Below are 22,983 nucleotides of genomic sequence, written 5' to 3'. Positions count from 1 at the left end.
GTTACCCCCAACTCGAGGGATGCTAAGATGCATTGCTGTGTGCTCTAGAGGAAAAGGGAAACAGGTTTGCTGAACAACTAGACAGTCTGTCTCAGTGATGGAGCAGGAATTCAAATTCAGACAGAGAGCCTTCAGATCCCACACTCTTAAGCGTTGTGCTCTGCTGCAGGATTTCTCAACCTCAGCACTGTTGGCATTTTGGACTGAATAACTCTTTGTTGTGGGGGGCTGTCCTGTGCATCGTAGGATGGTTAGTAGCATCCCCGGCCTCTATCCCTGAGGTGCTAGTAGCAGTTCCCTCCCACCTTAGTTGTGAAAATCAAAAATGTCTCCAGACATTGCCAGATTTTCCCTGGTGGTGGTGGTGGGGGGCGTGGGCACAAAATCACACCCCTCTCTCTCCTTGAGAACCATTGCTCTGCTGTCTTTTACCACGTGACACCCTTCAGGCAGGACCACCCACTCTCAGAGATAACTTAAACCTCTAGTCGAATCTGATGACTGTGACAGACAAGTCCATTCAGGAATTAATTTATTCATCTTCACCTCCTTGCCTGTAATATTGTCCTGCTTGAGTATCAGTGCCCTTCATTCTTAAAATGGCATAGCAGTCACACCCTTGGGGCAATTACTTTCTAAGGTCAATGTTTGTAATAAAGGTTTTCTGCTGGTAGACAGAGAAGGGGAAATGCGAAAAAGAGTCATATCACTTTTTAAAATATATATACAGTATAGTCTTTCAAGAAATAGATCAATTCTGAGCTGTCTTTCAGAAAAATGTTTCTGTTAGATACAGAGAGAAAAATGTTCCTCCCTGTATTTTTTATTTCTGATATTACCATTATTTTGTTTATTTTTATGAAAATCCATAAAAAGGAAGTGAAATATTGATCACTTCTTAATAGAAGAATCTGAAATTTGTTTGTCGTGTGTGTATATGTTTAAATTGATATTCACTCATTCACATGCTCCACCACCGTTGTTGTTCTGGGTGCTTGGAAATGAACAGTGAACAAGTAGGCAAAGATCTCTGCCCTCCTGGAGCTTCCATTTTAGCTGGGGGTAACTGGCAATAAGTTATGAACCAATGGTTCTCAATTAGGGGGTGATTTGGCAATGTCTGGAAACATTTTTGGTTGTCACAACTCAGGGTGGAGGTTGCTACTGGAATCTAGCAGGTAGAGGGCAGAGATGCTGCTGAACATCCTACCGTGCACAGATAGCCCCCAAAACAAAGAATTATCCAGCCCCGAATGTCAATAGTGCTGAGGTAAACATTTAAAAAAGTCAATTGTAAAGCATGTTAGAAGGTGATAAATGCTATGGATAAAGAGAAAAGAGGATGGGAATGAAGAATGCTGGCCTGGGGGCGTGGGTGCAGGTTGCATTTTCAAAAGACAGGGTTTATATTCTTCAGGCCTCAGATAGAAGGTGTGATTAGAGAAAGACTTGAAGGAGGGAAGGAGGGAGAGAGAGAGTTCCAGGCAGGAGAACAGCCAGAGCAAAGGCCCTAATCTGTAATCTGCCAGCACTTCTGGGTGTGTTCAAGGAAAAGTAAGACCCTTGTGGCTGGAACAGAAATGACAAGGAGACAGGCAATAGTGATGAGTTAGAGAGGTAAGAGAGAGGCTGATGATATACAGCCTGGGGGCCACTGTAAGGACTTGGGCTTTTACAGAGGAATGATATGGTCTAATTTAACTTTTGAAAGAGTCATTCTGACTGCTCTGTTAAGAACAGACTGTAGGGAGCAAGAGTAGCAGCAGGGACCAGTTAGGAGGCAATTATGGTCATCCTAGTGAGAGACGACGTATTTATGTATGTTTTTTACATTTCTAGATTTTGAAAGTCCATAGTGAAAATATGTACCACATATAACTCAGCACCAGTCCATTTCCTTGCAAAGCTTGGTTGTACACAAAACACTTCAACGTGTGTCCTGGGCGTGTATGAAATGGATATTATAAAAAGACCCCTTGAAATGGCATTTATTCACATGCCTTTCTCCCCCTGCTAGACTGTGAGCCACTGAGGGCAGAAACTGTGTGCCCGGCAGCCAGTGGCACCCGGGTATGCTCCTAAGACCTAACAGAACAGGAAAGGAGCGCACAGCAGAGTTGGCATTATTGCCACTGCTGGAGGACAGAGCTAGGGCTCCAGAGTCAGATTCTCTCATCTCCTAAAACCAGAACATCTGGATGAAAAGTTGAAAAACACAGTCAACTAGTCAGTCAACTGTGGTCTCCGTGTTCAACTTGAATTTACCCATGGCTTGATTTATTTTTGGTCTCAATTCTGCTAACTGATAAATCATCTTCCCTATCCATTAAATCCTGTTATCAAGACTAATGCCTGACCCCAAGATACTTAACTCATGCATCACACATTTTAATTCATGTGTCATGTGCATATACAAAATGGGTGGAATAAAAAGACCACTTGCCATGAAATTGGCTTGCATGCCTTTTTCCCCCCATCCTGACTGTGAGTTGGGGAATAACAAAAAAGTCTAGGGATTAACAAAATGACACACCTCTTGGTGCCCAAGAGACCACTAATCGTGGAAATCTTGGTGCTAGGCCAGCAAGGGCTAATAAGGACAGGAGAAAGTTGCTGAAGGGTTGGTGGTGGGAGATTATCTGTAACCTCCCTTTGATTGCCTTTTTATTATTTGATCTTCCTCTCAACCAAATAAGCCAGTAGACCACGGCAGTGGGGTATGGACAATAGTGATCAGCCGAATGGCAGTCTTCAAGTAGTGGTACAACAATTGCAATGATAAAAAGTGATGCTGACCACCATTTATAAACAACTGTTGTATTCCAGAGTTACACCACAGATCCATGACAACTCTGAGAGTACAGGTAGTATGATGAAGGTCAGAGAGAGGGTGGCTTGCTCAAGGTCGCTCCAATGAATGGCAGATTAGCGAACAGGAGAGAAGTGTGTTTTCTCCACAATGCCCCCACCTCACATGTGTGCCATACAAGTTGATCCAAAGTGGTTGCTCAGACATATTACACTAGCGTGAGCCTGTGCGTATAAAAGTATCTGACTGCCTTTGGAGTTTATTGTTAAAGCATTTGAGGTGGGTTAAAGAGACAGATAAAATGGTGTAATATAAATATTCAGAACCAAGGAGAATAACATTTAGAATAGGCATTCAAGTTCAGGAAGAAAATAGGCTCAGATTTGCAGGCCTCCATGGCCTATATATCTGTTGTTGATAAATGAGCCAAAAAATTGGGCTTTCAGCCTAGCGGGTAGACCAGAGGGAGAAACAAAGCAAGTCACGTGATTCTGATTGTTGGAGAGAAAGGAAACCAATCCCTTAGTGAAGCAGTGCTTTGCTTAACATTTTCCCAGTATTTACGAGAAATAAAATTCTTGCATGGGAAGGGGGGCTGTGAATGAAGTGGTGGACGATATCCTCAGCCACCTCCTCAGAGCAAACACCTTGTAGGGCTTTTCCAGAGGCTGTTTCCGGTAGGCCCCTCAGCATGGTTCTGGAGAATTCGTTACTCATGGCCATAACCTTCTGTGGGAGTTTAGACACCTTTTCAGCAAAATACTGCAATGTACCCTGAATTAATCTCATTTTAAGTCTTTGTTGTTTGAACTACATTCTGCAAAAATTAAAGCTGAGAATGGATTAAAAAGCAGATAGCCTCACATTCCATTTGAACATATCTTCATGTTGGAGAATCAATGAAAGCAAATCTATGGGTACACATTTTTGTAAGTCAATGTACAATACATTTGGTCATTTTTTTGTTTTTTGGTGAGAAAGCTTAGCCCTGAGCTAACATCTGTTGCCACTCCTCCTCTTTTTGCTGAGGAAGATTGACCTTGGGCTAACATCCGTGCCCACCTTCCTCTACTTTATATGTGGGATGCCTGCCACAGCACGGCTTGATAAGTGGTACATAGTTCCATGCCTGGGGTTCCAAACCTGCAAACCCCGGGCCGCCGAAGTGGAATGTGTGACCTTCACCACTATGCCACGAGGCCAGCCCCCAATTTGGTCCTTTTATATGGTATCACCAGAACTGGGCCTACAGGCTGCTTACCAGCTCTGATTGTGTGGGAACCTAAAGATCTGACCACACAGAAAGCTCTCCTGCACTAGCCAGCTGTGGGGCCCAGGTTGTCATCCTTAGAGTTAGTCATTTTATTGAAGCATTGAAGTTCCAGAAAGCCCCTCTCAAAACTCAAACAATTTCAGGGAAGCTAATTCAATACAACAGTAGGGAGTTCATTGAAGGAATAATGACAGCTAATATTTATGTGGTGCTTACTAGGTTCCAAGTACTTCACAATTATAAACTCATTTAGTCCTGTGAGTAAGGCATAGTCATTATCTCCATTTTTGTAGAAGAGAAAACTGAGGCAGAGAGAAATTAAATGATTTTCCCAAGGTCACACAGTTGGTAAGGGGAAGGGCTTGGGTTCTAGGGTCAGGCTTTCTGGCTCCAGTCAGCCTATTAATGTTATGTATTAGTTTTCTATGGCTGCTGTAACAAATTGCCATGAATTTCATGGATTAAAACAATACAAATTTATGATCTTATGGTTCTGTAGGTTAGAAATCCAACATGGTTCTCAATGGGCTAAAATCAAGGTGTGAAAGGGCTGCATTTTTTTCTAGAGGCTTTAGGGGAGAGTCTGTTTCTTTGCCTTTTCCAGCTTCTGGAGGCTGCCACATTTCTTGGCTCGTGGCCCCTTCCTTCATCGTCAAAGCCAGCAACGGCAGTTGAATCCTCACATCGCAACACTTCACTCTGACCTTGCTTCTGTCATGATGCCCCTCCTCTGACTCTTCTGCCTTCCCCTTCCATTTTTAAGGATCTTTGTGATGACATTGGGCCCACCATCCAGGCTAATGTCCATCTTAAAGTCAGTTGATTAGCAACCTTAGCTTAACGTAGTCACAGATTCTAGGGATTAGGATGTGTGCATCTTTGAGGGACCATTATTCTGCCCAGCACAGCTATATAAATTTGCCAATCTGCAAAGCCCCAAGGGTCTAGGAAGGAGGACAGGTAAGTTTTGATGGAGGAAAAGAAAGAAGGAAGGAAGGGAATGTTGTGGCAGTAGAATTTGGTGACATTAAATGAAATGACATATGTAAAATACTTAGTCCGGTATCTGGCCATAGAAAGCACTCAATAATTGATAGCCATTGTTACTCCTCCTCCTCCTCCTAGTACTACTACTACTACTCCTCCTACTACTATGAGCTAGGAGTACAATGAGAATCCTTGGGAGAATCTCTGAAAAGTTACAGTCAGTGTGTAAAGGGCAAGTTCGAGGTGACAAAGACTAATTTTTGCAAAGGTAAATATCTGACCTGAACTGGAACAGCATTACTTTTAAACTAGATGTTACTCGGTGTTCTGGATATGTTATAGACTGAATGTTGGTGTCCCTCCACAAATTCATGTGTTGAAATCTAATCCCCAGTGTGATAGTATTAGGAGGTGAGGCCTGTGGGATGTAATGAGGTCTTGATGGTGGAGCCCACATGATGACATTAGTGCAGAGAGACCAGAGAGCCAGCTCACTGTCTTTCTACCATGTGAGGATACAATGAGAAGCCTGGAGCCCTGAAGAGGGCCCTCACCAGATCTTGACCATGCTGGCACTCTGGCCTCAGACTTCCAGTTTCCCAGAAATAAATTTCTGTTGTTTATAAGCCACCCAGTGTATGGTAATTTGTTATAGCAGCTTGAATGACTACGTCAGGATGCAGTGCCATTTCACATTTATTTGTCAGTGACATCTGCATATTTGATTTCTAAACCCTCTCAGCATGGATATCTGAAGATATCTATGATTCTTCTAGCAGGTGCCTTTTACTGTATTTTCTTTTCAGTGTTTGGAGCTTTTCCGTTGTTTCATAGATCTGAAATCTTTAGAAAGTCCTTTAGGCAAAGAGACACTGAGATTGATTGAGGTAGGATTAACGTTCTCTTAATGCCTCTGTGACTTACAGCCTCTCAGACACTTGTTTTATTGCAGTCACCTATTTGGCATTAGGATCCTCAATATGCAGGTTGTTTTTATTGATCCATAGAGTCAGGGGAGACCTATCTCTGTCCTGGAAGGTTTTAAACTGGGATGAAAATGAAACAAGCCACACAGCCTGAGATTTGTGCTTCTGAAGATGATGTGGCTCCTTTTAAGTAGGATGTAAGTTAATGACTTTAGTTTAAAGGACAAAAGATTCACACAGTCATGTGGGAAAAGTATACCTTTGGGTGTTGGAGATCCAATAGTTAGTGAGCTGTGTTCTCTTAGTATTTGTGGGAACAACTATGAATAAGTCACTTAGAAATTGCCATTTATCCATCTGTAAATAAATAATTTTTTTTGTTTATCAATTCATTCATTCAACAAATATTTTTAATGTACTGTTGCGTGCCAAGGATTGTACTGTAGTAGAGAAATATATACGTTGCTGTGTGTTCATATGTATAGGTATGTGTGTATATTTCCATTTAAATTTTTAAGTTGAGCATGTTAAATTTGTTGGGAAAGATGCTATTTTACTCATCAAAGTGGGAAAAAGGCAATTTAAAGCATCTCTAGGAAAAGGGAAGATTTACCCAATTTAGGTACAATGAAATAAGGAGGGGTTAACATAAAAGGAAGGAAAGGGCCTTGTAGCGCATCTGCAGGTGGATTGTATGTGATGTAATTTACTGTGCATGACACCGTCTGCAGCACTGGTCAGAGGGAACAGGGGAGGTGGTTGGGGGAGCTCCGTGCTGCGTGATCTTCATTCATTGTTTCATTTGACCTTGGCAGCAACTTTGCAACATAACTTTTCATTATCATCACTTTACAAAAGGTGGAACCCAGGTTCAGAGAAGTTAAATAGTTTACCCAGGGCTACACAGTAACAAGCAGACTTTGGAGTTAGAACTCAAATCTGCCTGATTTCAAACCCAGGCTCCTTTCATGATACCACAGCTAACATTTATCAAGCACTCACTAGACATCAGGCCATCTATGAGGCTGGTAGTTTAGAGACGGAGAAATGGAACAGAGAGGGTAAAAGTCAATTATCTGAGTTACACAGCCAGCAGAAGCAGGAAACCCTCTTGAACAGTCAGATGCCATGAGCTCACTCTTACCTACTCTGCTGGCACCCTCACACCAAGGCGCTCATTTATCTTAATTAGGGTTTTGGGATAAAAGACAATAGGTTTATCTCTTTTAAATCACTACTCTTGAATCTAAGATGAGGGCAGTCCTGCTCATAACAATTGTAAGGCCTGGGGCAAGAGTACAAATGAAGCCTATAGACTATATGTCTAAATAATTAAAAGTAATAAATCATGTTAACAATTAAGTACAACATAGTCCCTCCTTCTACCTTGACAAATACACCTGCATAAAGACCTGGAAGTCCAAGTTCTCAGGATCCTCAGAGATCCAGCCCACTGGTGAGATGTGGGGAAAACTGTCCCCCCACCCATGGCCTGCCCTCTTCTCTTCCCACCCATAGCTCCATCCGGCACTGCGGGGCCTCAGGGTCATGCATGTGGACACCCCAGCCCCACATCCAGGTACCATCCACACCCCCTGCAAACAGCCTTGCTACTTGTCATGTGTAGAGTTGTCTTCAGGAGGACAGACCTGGAGTAGAGGCCCACAAAAACCCAGAAGTGGGCTTGGGGCTTTTGGTGCAGGCTCCAAGCGGGCACATCCCCTTGGCCTCACTGATACCTCACCCCACAGGGAGCAGTACAGCTGGGGGAGCCCATTTCTGAGTCCTCTAAAATCTGGGGCCTTGGCAGGATACTTCTTACTCACATCTAAGAGTGGCACTGGGAGGGGACAGGAGTTAAACCTGTGGACTTTGTGAATAGTACTTTCAAATGACTGCTAATTTAGGACCATGTCTTAGAAATGTCTTTATCCCTAGGGATAAACCTGATTCTTCTCATTTCCCACTTCCCTCACCCCCAATACTGTCCATCAGTTTTGTGTTTCCCACTCCTGGTTAGTGATATCACTGCAGGTTGACCAACTTGAACACTACCGGCTTCCTCACCGTCCACCATCACCACCAAGTCCTTTGGTCCCAGCCCCCCTTTCTGACCTCACTGCCTTAGTTGAAGTGGCCACCAACTGTTGCATGAGCAGTTATAAGTCTCCTCACCTCTGCCGTCCTTCCACACTCCCAAATCTGTCCACTACACTCATGTCACAGGTCATTTGCAGGGCTCCTACTTTTAGCCCATATAGCATCTTTGTACAATTAGAAGGAAGACACCCTTCCTCAAGGCATTCACAGCCCACAGATTGACAAGCAGAGTATCGCCTGGATTTCTAACCTTCTTATTTCCTTAGTCGTATACCTTTGGCAGTGAATAATATGCACTGCCACATGTGGTAGCATTGCCTCCTTATTTAACGGTTTTCAAAGATTCCCTAGGGCCTTTGAGATAAAGTTCAAACTCCTTAGCATAGCACAAAAAACTGCTTTTCCAGTTTCTTCTCCCCTCCCCCAGCCTCCTGGGCTGGGTGCTCCTACGACTCACTGCAGTGGGGGTTGCCTGACTATCCGATGACTATTTATCCTTCTTCCTAAGGTGTGCTCTCTTTCCCCTCACTCTCTGGTGAAAGCCTGTTCTCCCCTCAAGAACTAGTTCAGATGTCATCTTTATGAAACCTCTTATGTCTCCTGCAGACAGCGTTAGACTTCTGGGCCCATTAGCCTTTGTAGATGCTTTGATTATGGCACTGATTATATTATATCACAATTATTTGTTTCCATGTCTGTGTGTTGCACAAAGCATGGTTCAGCAAACAAAAGTCATTAGAGGGAAATTCCAGTCTTTACTGGAGTTTCTCAAAAGACACAACGAGAAGCCAAGTACATGGTCCTCTGCAACCACTTATTACATCCTTTCTCCTTCCTTCACACCCTCCCTTACTACCCCTGACAAAAACATCCCTCCCCCACTGTAGCCTGCATGACCTTTCTTTCCTCTTCCTTTATTGTTCCTCTCCTCACCCAAGCCTCACCCATATCTCACATCACTTTATTATGTGGACTGACATAGCTTCTCCACAAGCAGAAAAAGAAATCTATCCTCTTTAGGAGTAAGCAAATTAAGCCATAAATTACTGGATTGTCTTTGTTGGGTTAGAGACTGTGACAGTCAGATTATGCTTAGGTTTTGCTGCAGTAACAAACAAACCTGAAATCTCAGTGGCTCACTTATTTCTTCCTCATATAACATATTAGCTGTGGGTCAGCTGAGGCTCTGCTTCACATGTCATGTGTATTATGGGATCTTGGCTGAAGGGGCAGCTGGTACCTAAGACGTGCATTCTCATGGCAGAGGGAAAAAGTAATGATAGAGCCACACACCGGCTCTTAAAATTTCTGCTTAGATGTGGCAAATATCACTTCTGCTCATGTTCCATTGGCCAAAACAAGTCTCATGGCCAGGCGTGGGAATGGGGTGGGGAATTATACTTCTCCCCCAGGGAGGGGGCTGCCAGTCCATGATAATGGGTAGGGATATATAATCCTCACAAAGAAAAGCAGCAAATTGGGAATAATAATGCAGTTTACCCTGGAATACCCTATATTAATTTTTTTTTTATCTTGTCAGATTTCTATAACGCATTAGTCTGTGAGCTCTTCTAGGGCTCAGATGATGTCTTGCACTGTTTTGTTTTGTTTTAAACATCTTTCATATTTTTAGGAAAGGAAGTTTCCATGCAAGTTAGCAACGACTTGGGCAGAAAAGAGAAAAACTCTGTAGGGTAGAAATCAGACTTGGGATTGGAAAATTTCAAAATTCAAATTTAGAAACCATCTTTATACTGTGGTGATATTCCTGTCAGATTAACAGGCAGGATAGGTAGATGGCTGCTTATGTGGTATGTGGTTTCTAAGAGAGAGAAGGCCTCTTCCCCCTAAAATGTTTCTTTTTCTAGCTCCCTATACCACTCAGGCTCCATTCAGGAAAACTGAAACCCAGCAGTTATTTTAACAGAGACGTTAATATGGGGGATTGGTTAAATAGGTATTGGAGAACTAAAATGTCATAAAGGGAGCACATAGGCCACACAGATAATAACTGCAGGAAGTGAAGCAGCTCTGCCCCTAGAATTAGGAGAACAGAAGGAAGAGGTTGGAGGTTGATAACCTAGAAGCCGATGAACCTAGAAGCTCAGAGGAGGGGCCCCTGGAGCTGAGCCCCAGACCTCTGAGGAGGAAATGCTGCCCTGCTGGTGCCTCTGGGGTATAGGGCATGTCAGTGAGTCTAGTTTGGGGAGTGTTTTTGTTTTTTTAAGAGCTGGAGACTAGAACCAACTGCCACTGCAAGGTTGAGGAATCACTGCTGGGGTGACTTTGACAGAAACAACAGACAATCAGGAAAGACCAGGTTCCTCTACCCACTTTGTTTCCCTTCCAGTCTCCTTGTAGTGCCCCCTAGTGTCAGAAGATATCAGAGAGCCGGTTGCAAAGTAGAATTGTGGTTGGCAGAGTCCCTACTCCAGCATCGCAGAGAAGAGTTTAGAAGAGGGAAGCTAGGAGATAACAATAAACAGTACACTCCCTAATGACTAAACTTTATGATTTGAACTTTAATCCTTTGGTTATAGTCATCTGCATGTAAAGTAAAAATGTCCCTGGGAAAGATGAAAATTTTAATGTTATTCTTCATTCACACCCCATTATAAATAAGTCTGTCAGATCTCTTCTAGAGAGAGAAAAATAAAGAAGTGAAAGAGGAAAGAAGAGCTATACAGCCAAGGGTACTGGCTGTAGCGGAGACAGAGAGAGGATACCACTCAGATGGTAGAGGGGAATAAAGGTCAAAAAAGGCAAAAGAAGCTGGGGATTATGGAAGATAAATTTTACCAACTTCCAAATTTTATAGATGCTTGGCTGAGTTTCTAGGTCTTTGCTGATCATAGCGATATAAATGAACTGCAGGAAAGTAGACAGATCTGGCCCTGCAGTCAACACTCAGGCCAACTCAGCTCCAATAGAGAAAATAGAAACAAAGCTAGTCACCAAGACCAGACTAACACGGTAGCCGTGGATGAGTCACTGAATGATCAGTTGCCTAGGTAATTCAGGCAAAAACTTGCTATTGACTGAATTACAGTAACATCCTAATTAGTGGAAAGCTGAGAATAACCCAGGGTTATTCTAAATTGGATTTTTCTGGCCTGAGGAATAACTAGGAAATTACTTATGTTTCCAAACTTGTTTTTATAGATTTTTAAAAAATGGCTTCCTCTTTATTCTGGCTCAATTTTGAATAGCAAATAAAAGTGATCTCTAAGTGAATATTGCAATGCTTTCGTGTTTTCATTCTGAATTCCCATTTCAGTTCGGTCAGCATCAAGCACCAGTTCAGTGACAGGCACTGTGTACCACTGGACAGAGATGAATGAATCATGGTTTCTGCCCTTGAGAGTTCATGGTTGAGCTCACACAGCTCTGGTTAGGAGCACAGGCTCTGGAGTCTGTGGGGCCTGGGCCCCAAATCCCAGCTCTGCAACTCACAAGCTGTATGATTCTGAGCTTCAGTTTCTTCATCTCTAAGTTGGAAATAGTAATAATACCCAAGTAATATTGTGAAAATTAGCAACACAGTATGTAAGTGCCTACGGTAAATGTTAATCAGTTTGTCTATTATTGTTAATAATATATGTACCTGATGTATAAACAGATAGATAATTTTAACATATGTGTGTTCTATCTGTGTTGATTTTCACTGTGCAGCCCAAAGATGGACATAGTCTAGGACTGGTCTGAATTGTTACCAATTCCAGGATATCAGTTTTTTCTCTCTTCCTCTTTTCTCCTCTTTCCTACAGCCTTCTCCTTTCCTTTCCCCCATTCTTTGCTCTTCCTGCCTCCTCGTGTTCCTCCAGAATTATCCAGATTACCACCCGCCTCCCCAGTTCCCTTGGTTCTGTGTGCACCTAGCCAACATCAAAGGTACTGTTTGACTTACTGTGTCTTACCAATAGCTTTTCAACCTCTGGCCCGATTAATGCTATCCTTGTGTTAGGTAATTTACATTTAAAAAATATTTACTGGTTCAATCAACGTTTCTCCAACCTTTTTCTACCATGACACATGGTAATGTTTACTTATTCAGCACCCTCCTTTGTGCTTTCATGTTCCTCTAGAAAGCATATTAGAATACATAGGAATAAATTGATGTTTTTATAAAGGTACCTCAAATCCATTCGATTTTTTAAGAACTAAATTCCCGAATTTAGGCACACTAGCCATTATTAGTGTCGAATTAATGGTAACACACCTCATGATTGATCATGTCACATCAGGATGTTGTGACACATGGGTAAATTAGACTCCCAAATCTGACTGTTGCTTCTTTCTTAAGATCTATCCAAATATACATACCAGAAATGCCACTCCTAGGTGTGTTCTTCCTTGAGAAACATTTGCACATGTGCATTTTACAGTGTTGTTTATAATAATAAAACATTGGAAATAGTCTAAATATCCACCAGCAGGAGAATGAACCAAGAAACTGTAGTGTCCTCATACATAGATTTCTAAGCAGCGGGGCATCTGATTGGGCTGGAGCTCCTTGTAGCAACATGAATGAACCTCACATGGTTGTGCAAGGCAAGCAAGTTGCAGAAGAATTAGTATAGCATGATGCCATTTCTGTCAAGTTTTAAAACATACAATATAAAACTATATTTTTATGAATACATACACGTTGAGAATTATAAAAGAAATTCCTAAGAGTGGTTACCTCCGGGGGAGAAGAATGTAGTTGAAGAGGACACACAGTGGGACTTATACTGTATTTGCAAACTTTTATTTCTTAAGTTAGTTAGTGGGTATATAAGTGTTTGATATTATTCAATACATTTTTGTATGTCTGAAGATATTTTACTAAAAGAAAAAGACCTTTCAATAGCTCATTTCAGAATAGCAGGTGCTTATTCATTGGGGCCTATTAGAACTATGAAGATCAGTAATCCTTATAAAAAGTGACAAATTGAGAGCTAATTATAAAATCATAAAGCTATCATTTATGAGCACGATGTGTACATGAGTGCACTGCATGCAATACTTCCCAATCCTCAAACTCCTCTTGAAGTTTGTCCCATTTGAAAGATAGGGATAATGAGAGAAATTGCTTTTCTCAATTCAAATAGTTACTGCTTGGCAGAACAGGACTCTAAGCCAGGTTTGTTTTACATTTAACCAATAAAGTAGATGTTATTATATGAGCTCTTGGGCTCAAAAGAGTAAATTGAGGCAGCTTCATCCTCCAGAATTTGGAGAAAATAAATTTCTGTTGTTTAAGACACCTAATCCATGGTACTTTGTTGTGGCAGCTGTAGCTAACTAATACACATATTTTTGATACTTTTCCCTTTATTGATAGTTTGACTAGGTATAGAATTCTATATCCAGCCCAAATCCTTTTCCCTCAGAATTTTGAAGGTCTCACTCTTCTGAATCTAAAATTTGATATTGCTGCTGAGAACTTCAAAAATATTCTAATTCCTAATTCTTGTTTTCTCCTCTGTGGAAACTTATATGATCATCTCTGTCCCTATTGTTCTGAAGATACATAGTGATGTATCTTGATGTGGCTCTATGTTCCTCTATTTCACTGGATAATCAGTGCACCTTTCAACTTGAATACTCTTATCTTTTAGTTCAGGGAAATTTTCTTGAATAATGCTTGAATTTTGTTAATGTTTTGTTCCTTTTTCTTTCTTTATGAAATTCCTGTTTTTCAAATATTGGATTTTCTGACCTGATCCTATCATGCTTTATATTTTCTCTCTTTTTTGTTAATCTATATATTTTTGCCCTAGGAGATTTCTTCAACTTATTTTCTAGAAGATTTCCTCAACTTATTTTCAAATGCTTCTATTGAGTTTTTAATTTTTCCTGTCATTTTGTTTTAGTTTCTAAGGGATATTTTTATAATGTTCTGGCTTTTTTAAAATCATATTTTGAGCTTTTTTTTACATAAACGATATTTTCTCAACTTTCTGAGCATAATGATTTTTTTTAATGTTTCATCGCTCTACATAGCCTAATTTTCTCTAACATGTTTTTTTCTGTTTGTTTTTGTCTCTTTGTATTATTCTCTTGTATGTTAATGGATTTCTTCAGATACCTAATCATCTTTGGCTGACTGTCCATATTTAAGAATAGAAAGTGCAAAACTCCAGTAGAGGTTCAGAGTAATAGGTGGGTCCTGTCAACTGTGGGCTTCATTGTAGGGAAATGATTGTGTGGTTTCATTTTGGAGTCTGCATTGTCACTATCTTTAGATCTTTCTTCTTAGGCTGGTCAGATTCCCCAGAGAAGTCTCTGCCAGTCTCCTGCTTGGAAATTCAAGGCCTGGCTGCCAATGTTCTGGAGTCTAAGTGGATGAAGACTGCCAGGAGTTAGCTTCCAGGATGCAAACATTCACTTTGATCCTCTATTTTCATTATGGTACCCCTACCCCTAACAATGCCTGATATCATAGACTGTATTACCTTATAAAAAAAAGTAACCCCAGGGGCCGGTCTGGTAGCATAGCAGTTAAGTGCGCGCACTCTGCTGCAGCGGCCTGAGGATCCGCAGGTTCGGATCCCGGGCGCGCACCCACGCACTGCTTGTCAAGCCATGCTGTGGTGGCATCCCATATAAAATGGAGGAAGGTGGGCATGGATGTTAGCCCAGGGCCAGTCTTCCTTGGCAAAAAGAGGAGGATTGGCATTGGATGTTTGCTCATGGCTGATCTTCCTCACAAAAAAAAAAAAAAAATAGCCCCAGTCTTCTGTTAGAGTACTCGCGAGGATCTGGAGATCTAACTTCTTCCTCACTAGCTTTTAACCAGCACTTATTTTAGCATTCCCTTCGCCACACTTCCAGTGGTCACTAGTGCCCCAGTTCTAAGATTTTTTGAGATTTTGTAGTATAAATATGATTGATCTTGGTTTTCCCCAGAGCTGGTTTAGGATTCAGCTTTTTCTGGTCTCCTAAGTCTGTTACCACTTGTCTGTCTGATTTCACATCGCAATGTTTTGTTGCTGTTATTTTCTGCTATCTTTGTTCCTTGAGGGTTTATTCCTTTCTAACACACACACACACACACACACACACACACACACACACACATTACTATTGTTGTCATCAGGTTTTGAGAGAGAGCAAAATTGAATGCAAGTGTTTAATTTTCCATCTTTACCTGGAAGTCTTAAGAGCAAGTATTTCCTAATTTGTGTTTAACACTCAGATGACAAAGATGGTGTCATAAATTAGTACAATTAGAAATGACCATTGGAATAAGAAAAATGTCTCACTTTGCTTTATATTCCAGTAGCTGATTACTTTATCCTAGAAAGAGGATTGAAAATCTTTACCAAACAGGCAGAACTCTGAATATTATATGTTTTATCTGATAATCACCTCATCTTTTTTTCTTACTCATTACAATAATTAACGTGAGAAGTGAGTTATTGCACTGCAGTTGTCTAAAGCCCAAAAAAACTCTCAAAATAGGCCTTGTGACTTAAGAATTAATTGGTTGCTTTGTTCCTACTTAGATTTCATTAACTTGAGGACATAATTTAAGTGACAGTTAACTGTATCACCTTTACTTCTTCTTGTTAAAAAAAAAAATCTCTAAAAGACTAATTAAGAAAATTTCCTGAAGTATTTATTTTTAAGGCATTAACCTTTACTTTTCTTTTTGTATTATGAAATAATACAACTTCAACCATCAGAAAAGACTTATGTATTGGTCATCTATTGCTACATAAAAATCTACTACAAAAGATACTGACTTAAAACAACACACATTTTGTTTGCTTGTGATTCTGCTGGGTTCAGCAGGTCAGTTCCTCCACTTCACCTAGAGTCATGTGGCTGCCATCATCTCTTAGCTCAACTGGGCTGGACAGTCCAAAATTGTCTCACTCACAAGTCCAGTGGTTTGTGCTAGCTCACAACTGGGTTTCTTTCTCTACATGGTCTCTTACCTCCAGAGAGGCTAACTCAGCTTTCTTTCCATGGCAGTCTTGGGGCCATAGTCCAAGCCATCAAGAGTGAAAGCTGCAGAGCCTGGGCTCAGAACTCACAAAAATCATTTCTGCCACATTCTGTCGTTTAAAGCCAGTCCCAAGTCCTGTTCAGATTCAAGACATGAAGAGACAGACTCTACCTCTTGGTGGAAGAAGCAAGAAATTCACATCACCAAGGGGTTTGTATATAGGGATGGGAGGAATTGTGGCATTTTTTGCAATCTACCACAGTCTGCCATCTGGCCATAATTTATTCAAATTTCTCCCACATAGAAAATATACTCATTCCCATCCCAGGATCCCCGAACGTCCCATACCAATATGGCATCAGGCTCAGCATCCAGGATCTCATGTCCCTCATCAGGTTCCACTGGGGATGAGAATCCTTGGAAGCAGCTCTTCAGGTATGGTTCTTCTTGAACCACAGATCTGAGAATGAAAAAGACAAGTTAACTGCCCCCTACATTTCCAACAGATAGTGGGGTGGTGGGCACAGAATAATACACTAGATGCTTCCATTCAAAGTGGAAAGCAACTAGAAGTATATAGCAGTCACTGATGCAGAGCAATTCTGAAATCCAGCGGGGCACATGCTTCAAGCTTCTCTACTCCAAGGCCAAGAAAATTGCCTTGATTAGTTATCTGGTTCTGTTTCCTACTTTGCCATATGCCTTAGATTTTTAAATTTATAGAGATCAAGAATATGGCTATAATTCTAAAATAATTGTACAGTACCATCTATAGGTAGTTAAATGCTTCTTGACAAAGTTACCACTTCCTCCCAAGGCTTTAACCAATGGGGATTTTCATACCTTTGAGGATACTTGTTTGTTTTATCAATCTCTGATATTCTATAATATAGGTATTAAATCAAGTTTAAAAACCATCTTCATTGCTCTATTTCCCCTAGAGGAGTACCACATAAAAAGCATAGTGATAATATGAAACTGATTTTCAAGATCTTCAAGAAAAAAATGTGAAAATTTATCTATAGTTTAATCTGACAATTTTTGGAACATTCAGTGAGCCTCTGGGTATTGGGAAGCACGTGGTCTGCTCACTCAGGCCCTAGAATAGGGGATAATGCCAACCCCTGTCCTCATAAAGCCTGCATTCTACAGGAGAAAGGGGGCAGACAATGAACAGGTAGATACATCTCCGCCCATCAACTCCAGTGAAAAAAATTTCAGAGAGTAAAACATAAGAAGAAAATAAAACAAGGTACTGGAATAAAGAGAGAGTGACCTGTGGGGCAGGAGAGTGACTGTCTTAGCTAGGATGGTAACAAGGTAACATTTAAGTTGAGACCCAAAAGTTGTGCAAAAATCTAGGAACAGCATGAGCAAAAATCCTGGATAATAAAAATCTGGTTTTTTTTCAAGGACAGAAAAAAGGACAATATTGCTGGTTTACAATGATTAAGGGGAAGAGGAGAGGAAATGAGGTCATTGATGTAGACAAGAACCAGACCATATACAAGCATTTAGACCATGGAGAAGAGTTTGGGCTTTGTTCCAAATCTATGGGAAGTCATTGAAGAGTTTTAAGCAGAAGAGGGATAAGATTTTATTTATGTTTTAAGAAATCATTAGTATATAGAGAATGCGCTAAAGGGAGAAAGAGTAAAATTAGAATACTTAGGATAGCTATTGCATTGTCCTGGAAACAACTTCAAAGCAAAGAGGGTGAGAAAGGATCAGATTCAGGATAACATTTGGGAAGAGGGACCTAAGAACTTAATTGGCTATAGGACATAAGAGAAAGAGAGGATCAAGGTTGCATTTCAAGTTTGTGACTTGAGAAATTAGACTCATAACAGTGCCATTTTTAAGTTAGAAAAAACTAGGGAAAAGCAGACTTTTCTCTTATGAGGATGCAGATCAAGAGTTCTGGTTGGGCCGTGTTTGGTTTGAGTTGTCTCTTAGACTTCAAATACACTGTCAAATAGCCAGTTGGATATATGGAGTCCAGTCATCTCCCAACTAGGTTTGCCAATCTCTCTCAATACTTTATAGTCTCAATTTGTGACTATATAACCCCATCCTTGGGCTACTAAGACATTATGACCCTCATTTTCCTGACAAGTAACTGTGTTCCAAAGAAACCCAATGAATTCCCCTAAAGCTAAAGTGAAAGGGCAGGACTTGAACCCAGGTCTTCTGGCAACCTGTACATGGACCTGGAGGGCACTCTCACCCCTAGAATGCTCTCCTGCTTCAGTTTTTATAATCAAGGGGAGATGCAGGATAAGAATCCCATCATTAAGGCTCTTCCCACATGCTCAACGTATAATCTACAATTTAGGCAATCATTTATCTGTGTTTTCAATATGGTACCTACTAGCCACATGTAGCTATTTAAATTTTAATTTTAATCAGCTAAAATTAAAGTAAAAGCTCACTTTCTAGTTGTGCTAGCCACAGTTTAAGTGCTCAATAGCTGCATGTGATTAGTGGCTACCATATTAGATAGCACAGATATAGAACATTTTCATTTTCTCAGATGTTTCTATTCAACAGTATTGGACCTGGACAATTCCAACTAAAGTAATTGTGAAGAAAGTGTAGTCTTATCCTCATAGCTTTGGACTAAGAGGAGAGTTTAGAAAAAGAAATGAGTTGTTATTTGCTTTAAAAGTGGCACACTTTATAATTAGCTGATTTTATACCCAGCTTTAATGAGTAACTTTCCCCAATTCACACCCTTGAATGTTTGTGTGTTTCTCATTTTATCTAAAAAAATAGAAGCTCCTTTGAAGAGAGGAGGTTCCACGTTTGCATTCTTTTCACTCAAAATACGTACATACATAACACCCACATCCCTTCTGACCCTCCACCTACTTCCACAAGTAACACCCTCAATCGATGCACAGTGCTTTACACAGAACAAGCAGAATGTTTGCTTGTTAAACAGCCAGCATATTACAATACTTTACAACACTGCTATGGACAGTTTTCCATGAGAGAACATATCAGCAAAGAGCAAATAATCACAGCTCCAGGAGGTCTGTAGCTAAACCCCAATTTCACAGCACATTCTTTTCCCATTTCCTCCCTTCCTAGCAAAGAGGAGATCAGGAGTCTTGTCAAGTGAAAACAGAGGGCTGCTCACCTCCAGAGAAAGCAGGAGAGTAGAGGTCCTAGAAGGGAGTCAGTGGGAGCTTCAGGCTCAGGTCTGCCCATTGTTTAGTGAGCGGATCAGCAGGCCTTCTTCATAGGGCAAGATAGAAGCCAGAAAGCCCCCTTCACACACACATGCACACAGGCAGACCTATGCTCTCAGCAGTTCCTTTTACAAATGAATGGAAATGTTTGGAACAAGACAGATGATTTTTGAATCCCTCCTTGCCACCTGCTGCTTGTATGACTTTGGGTGTATTACATAACCCCTCCAAGGGGGTAGGATAAGAAGATATATGTTTAGGGCCTTGATCACATAGTTGATCCTCCACCAATTCAGAGTTTATTTCCCTCCTCACTCCTCAGGGTAAAGGTGAGAACAGACTTTGAACAAAAGCTGCATTTTCCCTTAAAATTTTTTTTTAAACATTTCCATTTTTTATAGGTAATACTTACATATGATAAAAGTTTCCTAAGTGTGTACAGTGAAGTTTCCTTCCTACCTTCCCGGCCACCTAGTTTTCCCCAGGGACAACCAGTGCTTCCAGAAGTATATGTATCCTTCCATAGTCATTCTATGCAGCACAAGCAATATATATGTCAATAGGTTTATAGCTGTGTACTTCCTTTACATATATCTTTTCCTCTTTGACACAAATAGCTGTGTAACTGTTTTGAACCTTGTTTTTTCCCTGTAGTATCTTGGAGATTTTTTATATCTACAGTGAGCACCCTTAATCTCTTTACAGCTATAGAGTATTCCATTGTAGATTTGTACCATAATTTGTTTATCCTATCTGCCACTGCTGAATTTTTTAGATCGTTTACAGATTTTTGCTATTATAACCCATGCCATAATGAACATTCTTGTATATCTGTCACTTCGCACATGGGTGAGTGTATTTGTAGAATACATTTTTAAAAGAAGAATTGCTGGGTCGAAAGGTATGTAATGAGAATGTGAATCATAATTGTGATAGACCTGATCAAGTTGCCCGCATAAAATTTGTACTAGTTTGCTGTCCCACCAGCAATGTATGAGAGTAGAGCTCAGTTTCTAAGCCTGTGTGGAGCTCTGATACCTCAGAGACTGAGCACCAAGTCTTATGTTTGCCAGAACAGCTCAGCTTACATCGTATGTGTGTGTGTGTGTGTATGAGAGAGAGAGAGATTTCATTTGAAGACAGTTGTTTTTTCTAAATGGATAAGAAAAGCTTGAAAACCACGATGTAGGGAATCATCACTCTTCCTTCTTATCTCTCCTATTTGAAGGAGTGACAGAGAAAATAAGATTGCACCACACCCTACAGGAAGATCCTTAGACAGGCAATGTGGAGAGGATGGTTCAGGTGGTAGCTAGAAAGATGGAGCGGATAGAAAGATTTCCAGGAGACAGGAGTAGAGGCCAAGGTATAAGGAGATGAAATTTAGTGTCATAGCCCCCAGTGTTAGTTAGTGTTCTCCACAAGGTCAGCTCATTTGAGCCAACTTTAAGGGCTTGTCATGTGCCAAGCCCTGTACCAGTGCTGGGAATACAGAGATGAGCATGGCTGGTCCCTGCCTTCAAGAAGCTCATACAGAGACATCAGGCATGTAGGCAAACAAGTTCTATATAACGTCATAGAAGCAATTGCAATATTGTCAGCTAACTCTGAGAGCTTATTAAATGCCAGACAGTGGGCTCAGCAATGCTTGTCATCTTGCCAAATTCTACAAAAACCCTATGAGAGTGACTACAGTGTTATCCCCACTTCACAGATAAAGAAACTGAGACCCAGAGAAATTGAGAGCTGATTCCAACACCAATTAGTAAGTGGCAAAGCTGGGGTTTGGACTAAAGTCTGTCTCACTTCAAAGTCTTAAAGGAAAGTAGGAGTGATGTTGGAGCTAAAAGCCCATCTCCCTCCTCCATTAAATGGTTTTCTGCTTCCTTCTTTTTGTTTAGCACCACTTCAGTTTACAGGGAGAGGGTGGAGGGTCAAGGAAGACTGTTGGAGAGAGATGTGACCTGAGCTGAGGCTTGAAGGATGAGTAGAAGTAAGGAGAGAGTTCCAAGCAGGGCAACTTTTGGGCTGATCCCAATGAAAGCCAACCTCCAGGAATCAGGAAGTTTCTGACACAGGGAGGCAGAGGAGTGAGTGGATAAGAGAGCAGCCTCTGGAACCACACTGCCTGAGTTCAAACCTGGCTCTGCCCCTTATTAGTTGAGTGACTTTGAGCGCATCACTTAACCTCTCTGATTCTTCACCTGTCAGGTGGGGCTATAAAGTACTTACCTCCTGGCTTACCATAAGGATTGAATGAGGTAACGTCTGTGGAGTGCTTAGAATTGTGGTTGGCACCTGCTCTATGTGTTTGTTCCCACTATAGAATCTGGGGCTCCAGGTACAACCTAGATGTAAGGAAGAGGAAAACAAAATTTTGAAGCTTGTCTGTGGTGCCTATTATAGAGCACTATTACATGAGCTCACGAAGTGTAATGTGGTGCTATAAAAGGAGAAGGAAGCAGAAAACCATTTAATGAAGGACGGACATGGGCTTTTAGCCCGGAATTGTCTTGTCAAGCATGGTCGTGCTTATCAGCTTTCAGTTATCATCTGAAATTGTGAGTCAAAAATGGGCTTTTTTATTTGTTGTCTATTTCTTTATGACATCTTTATTTGGTATTAAAATGTAATGGTCTATCTCAAATAAGATGAAAAAGCAGAGGAAGATAAAATAAAAGAAACCGCATTTGATGTAACTCGTGGTTTTCCCTTCTTCCTCTTTGCTGTCATAAAATATTTTCAGAAAACCCTAGAGAAAATGTAAGATAAATGCTGCAGCTTCCTCATTCACTGACATAACATTTATCTCTCATCTACCAAGTCAAATTACTTTTTTCTGAGAGCAATATTCTATAACAGAATCCAAGAGAAGTGAAGTGAGAGGAGAATACTTCTCCAAGGAATCAGTTCATGTGATTTACATCTTGTCTTCATGTTCTCTGGCCTTTCTCTCCTTTATATGTTATCCCAAACTCACATTCCCAACTCTGTTCCCAAACCAAACCTCATGCCTGGACCACCCTTTCTCAGGGCCAGTTTTCTCTCTTCCTCCCCTCATTTGAACAACTCTTGAGAATCCATCTTCTTGAAGAAAAACATTCAATAGCAATTTCCCCAACATAAACCCCCATGACCTTCAATTATTGCTGTTCAAAAACCTGTACCTGTGCTGTGTACCAGCCTCTCACTAGATCCTGGGGCTACAGAAATTCTGATGATTCAGCCTTTTGTCCTAAATGCGCCTTTAGTCTTGTGTGGGAGAAAGGCATTCAAAAGGAGGTTGATTCTGCCCGTCTCTGCCGTGCGATCATGTTCATTTCCTTTATGATTTGTTTCCCTCATTAGACTGTAAGCCTCTCAAGGACAAAGATTTTATCTTTTTTGTTTATCACTGTATAATCAGTATCCTACAGAGTGCCCTCAATAAACATTTGCTGAATGAATGAATGAAAACAAATAAATGACAGTACAGAATGATCAGTGAATTGATGTGTTTGTGAGATAAGAAGTAGCTCAGAGGAGAAAGTACTGAACTCGAGGGCAGAGTGTAGTTGGAGGGGTGGAGAGACTTGCTGAGGGAGGTGACTTCTGAGTTGGTTTTTGAGAGGGATGCTACTAACATTGATATGGCTTGCCGGGTGTCCAGCTCATAAAACTACCCAATAAAAGTTTGCTGAGTTAATAAACCTTACCATTTATGGACCAATTATACTTACAGTATCTCTAATATTCTGCCATTTAACACATTCCTG

At 40.9% G+C, this 22,983-nt stretch overlaps 1 protein-coding gene across 1 annotated transcript in view; it reads left to right on the top strand.

Annotated features, from left to right (window-relative positions):
* ANO4 (anoctamin 4) overlaps positions 1-22,983 on the top strand; it is a 210,199-nt gene that overhangs the window by 82,522 nt on the left and 104,694 nt on the right. The gene's annotated exons all lie outside the window — the stretch shown is intronic.

The sequence above is a fragment of the Ceratotherium simum genome, chromosome 25 (assembly GCF_057802395.1).
Source record: "Ceratotherium simum simum isolate JZ-2026a chromosome 25, ASM5780239v1, whole genome shotgun sequence".
NCBI lineage: Eukaryota > Metazoa > Chordata > Mammalia > Perissodactyla > Rhinocerotidae > Ceratotherium > Ceratotherium simum.
This window is presented reverse-complemented; position numbering and strand designations above follow the sequence as displayed.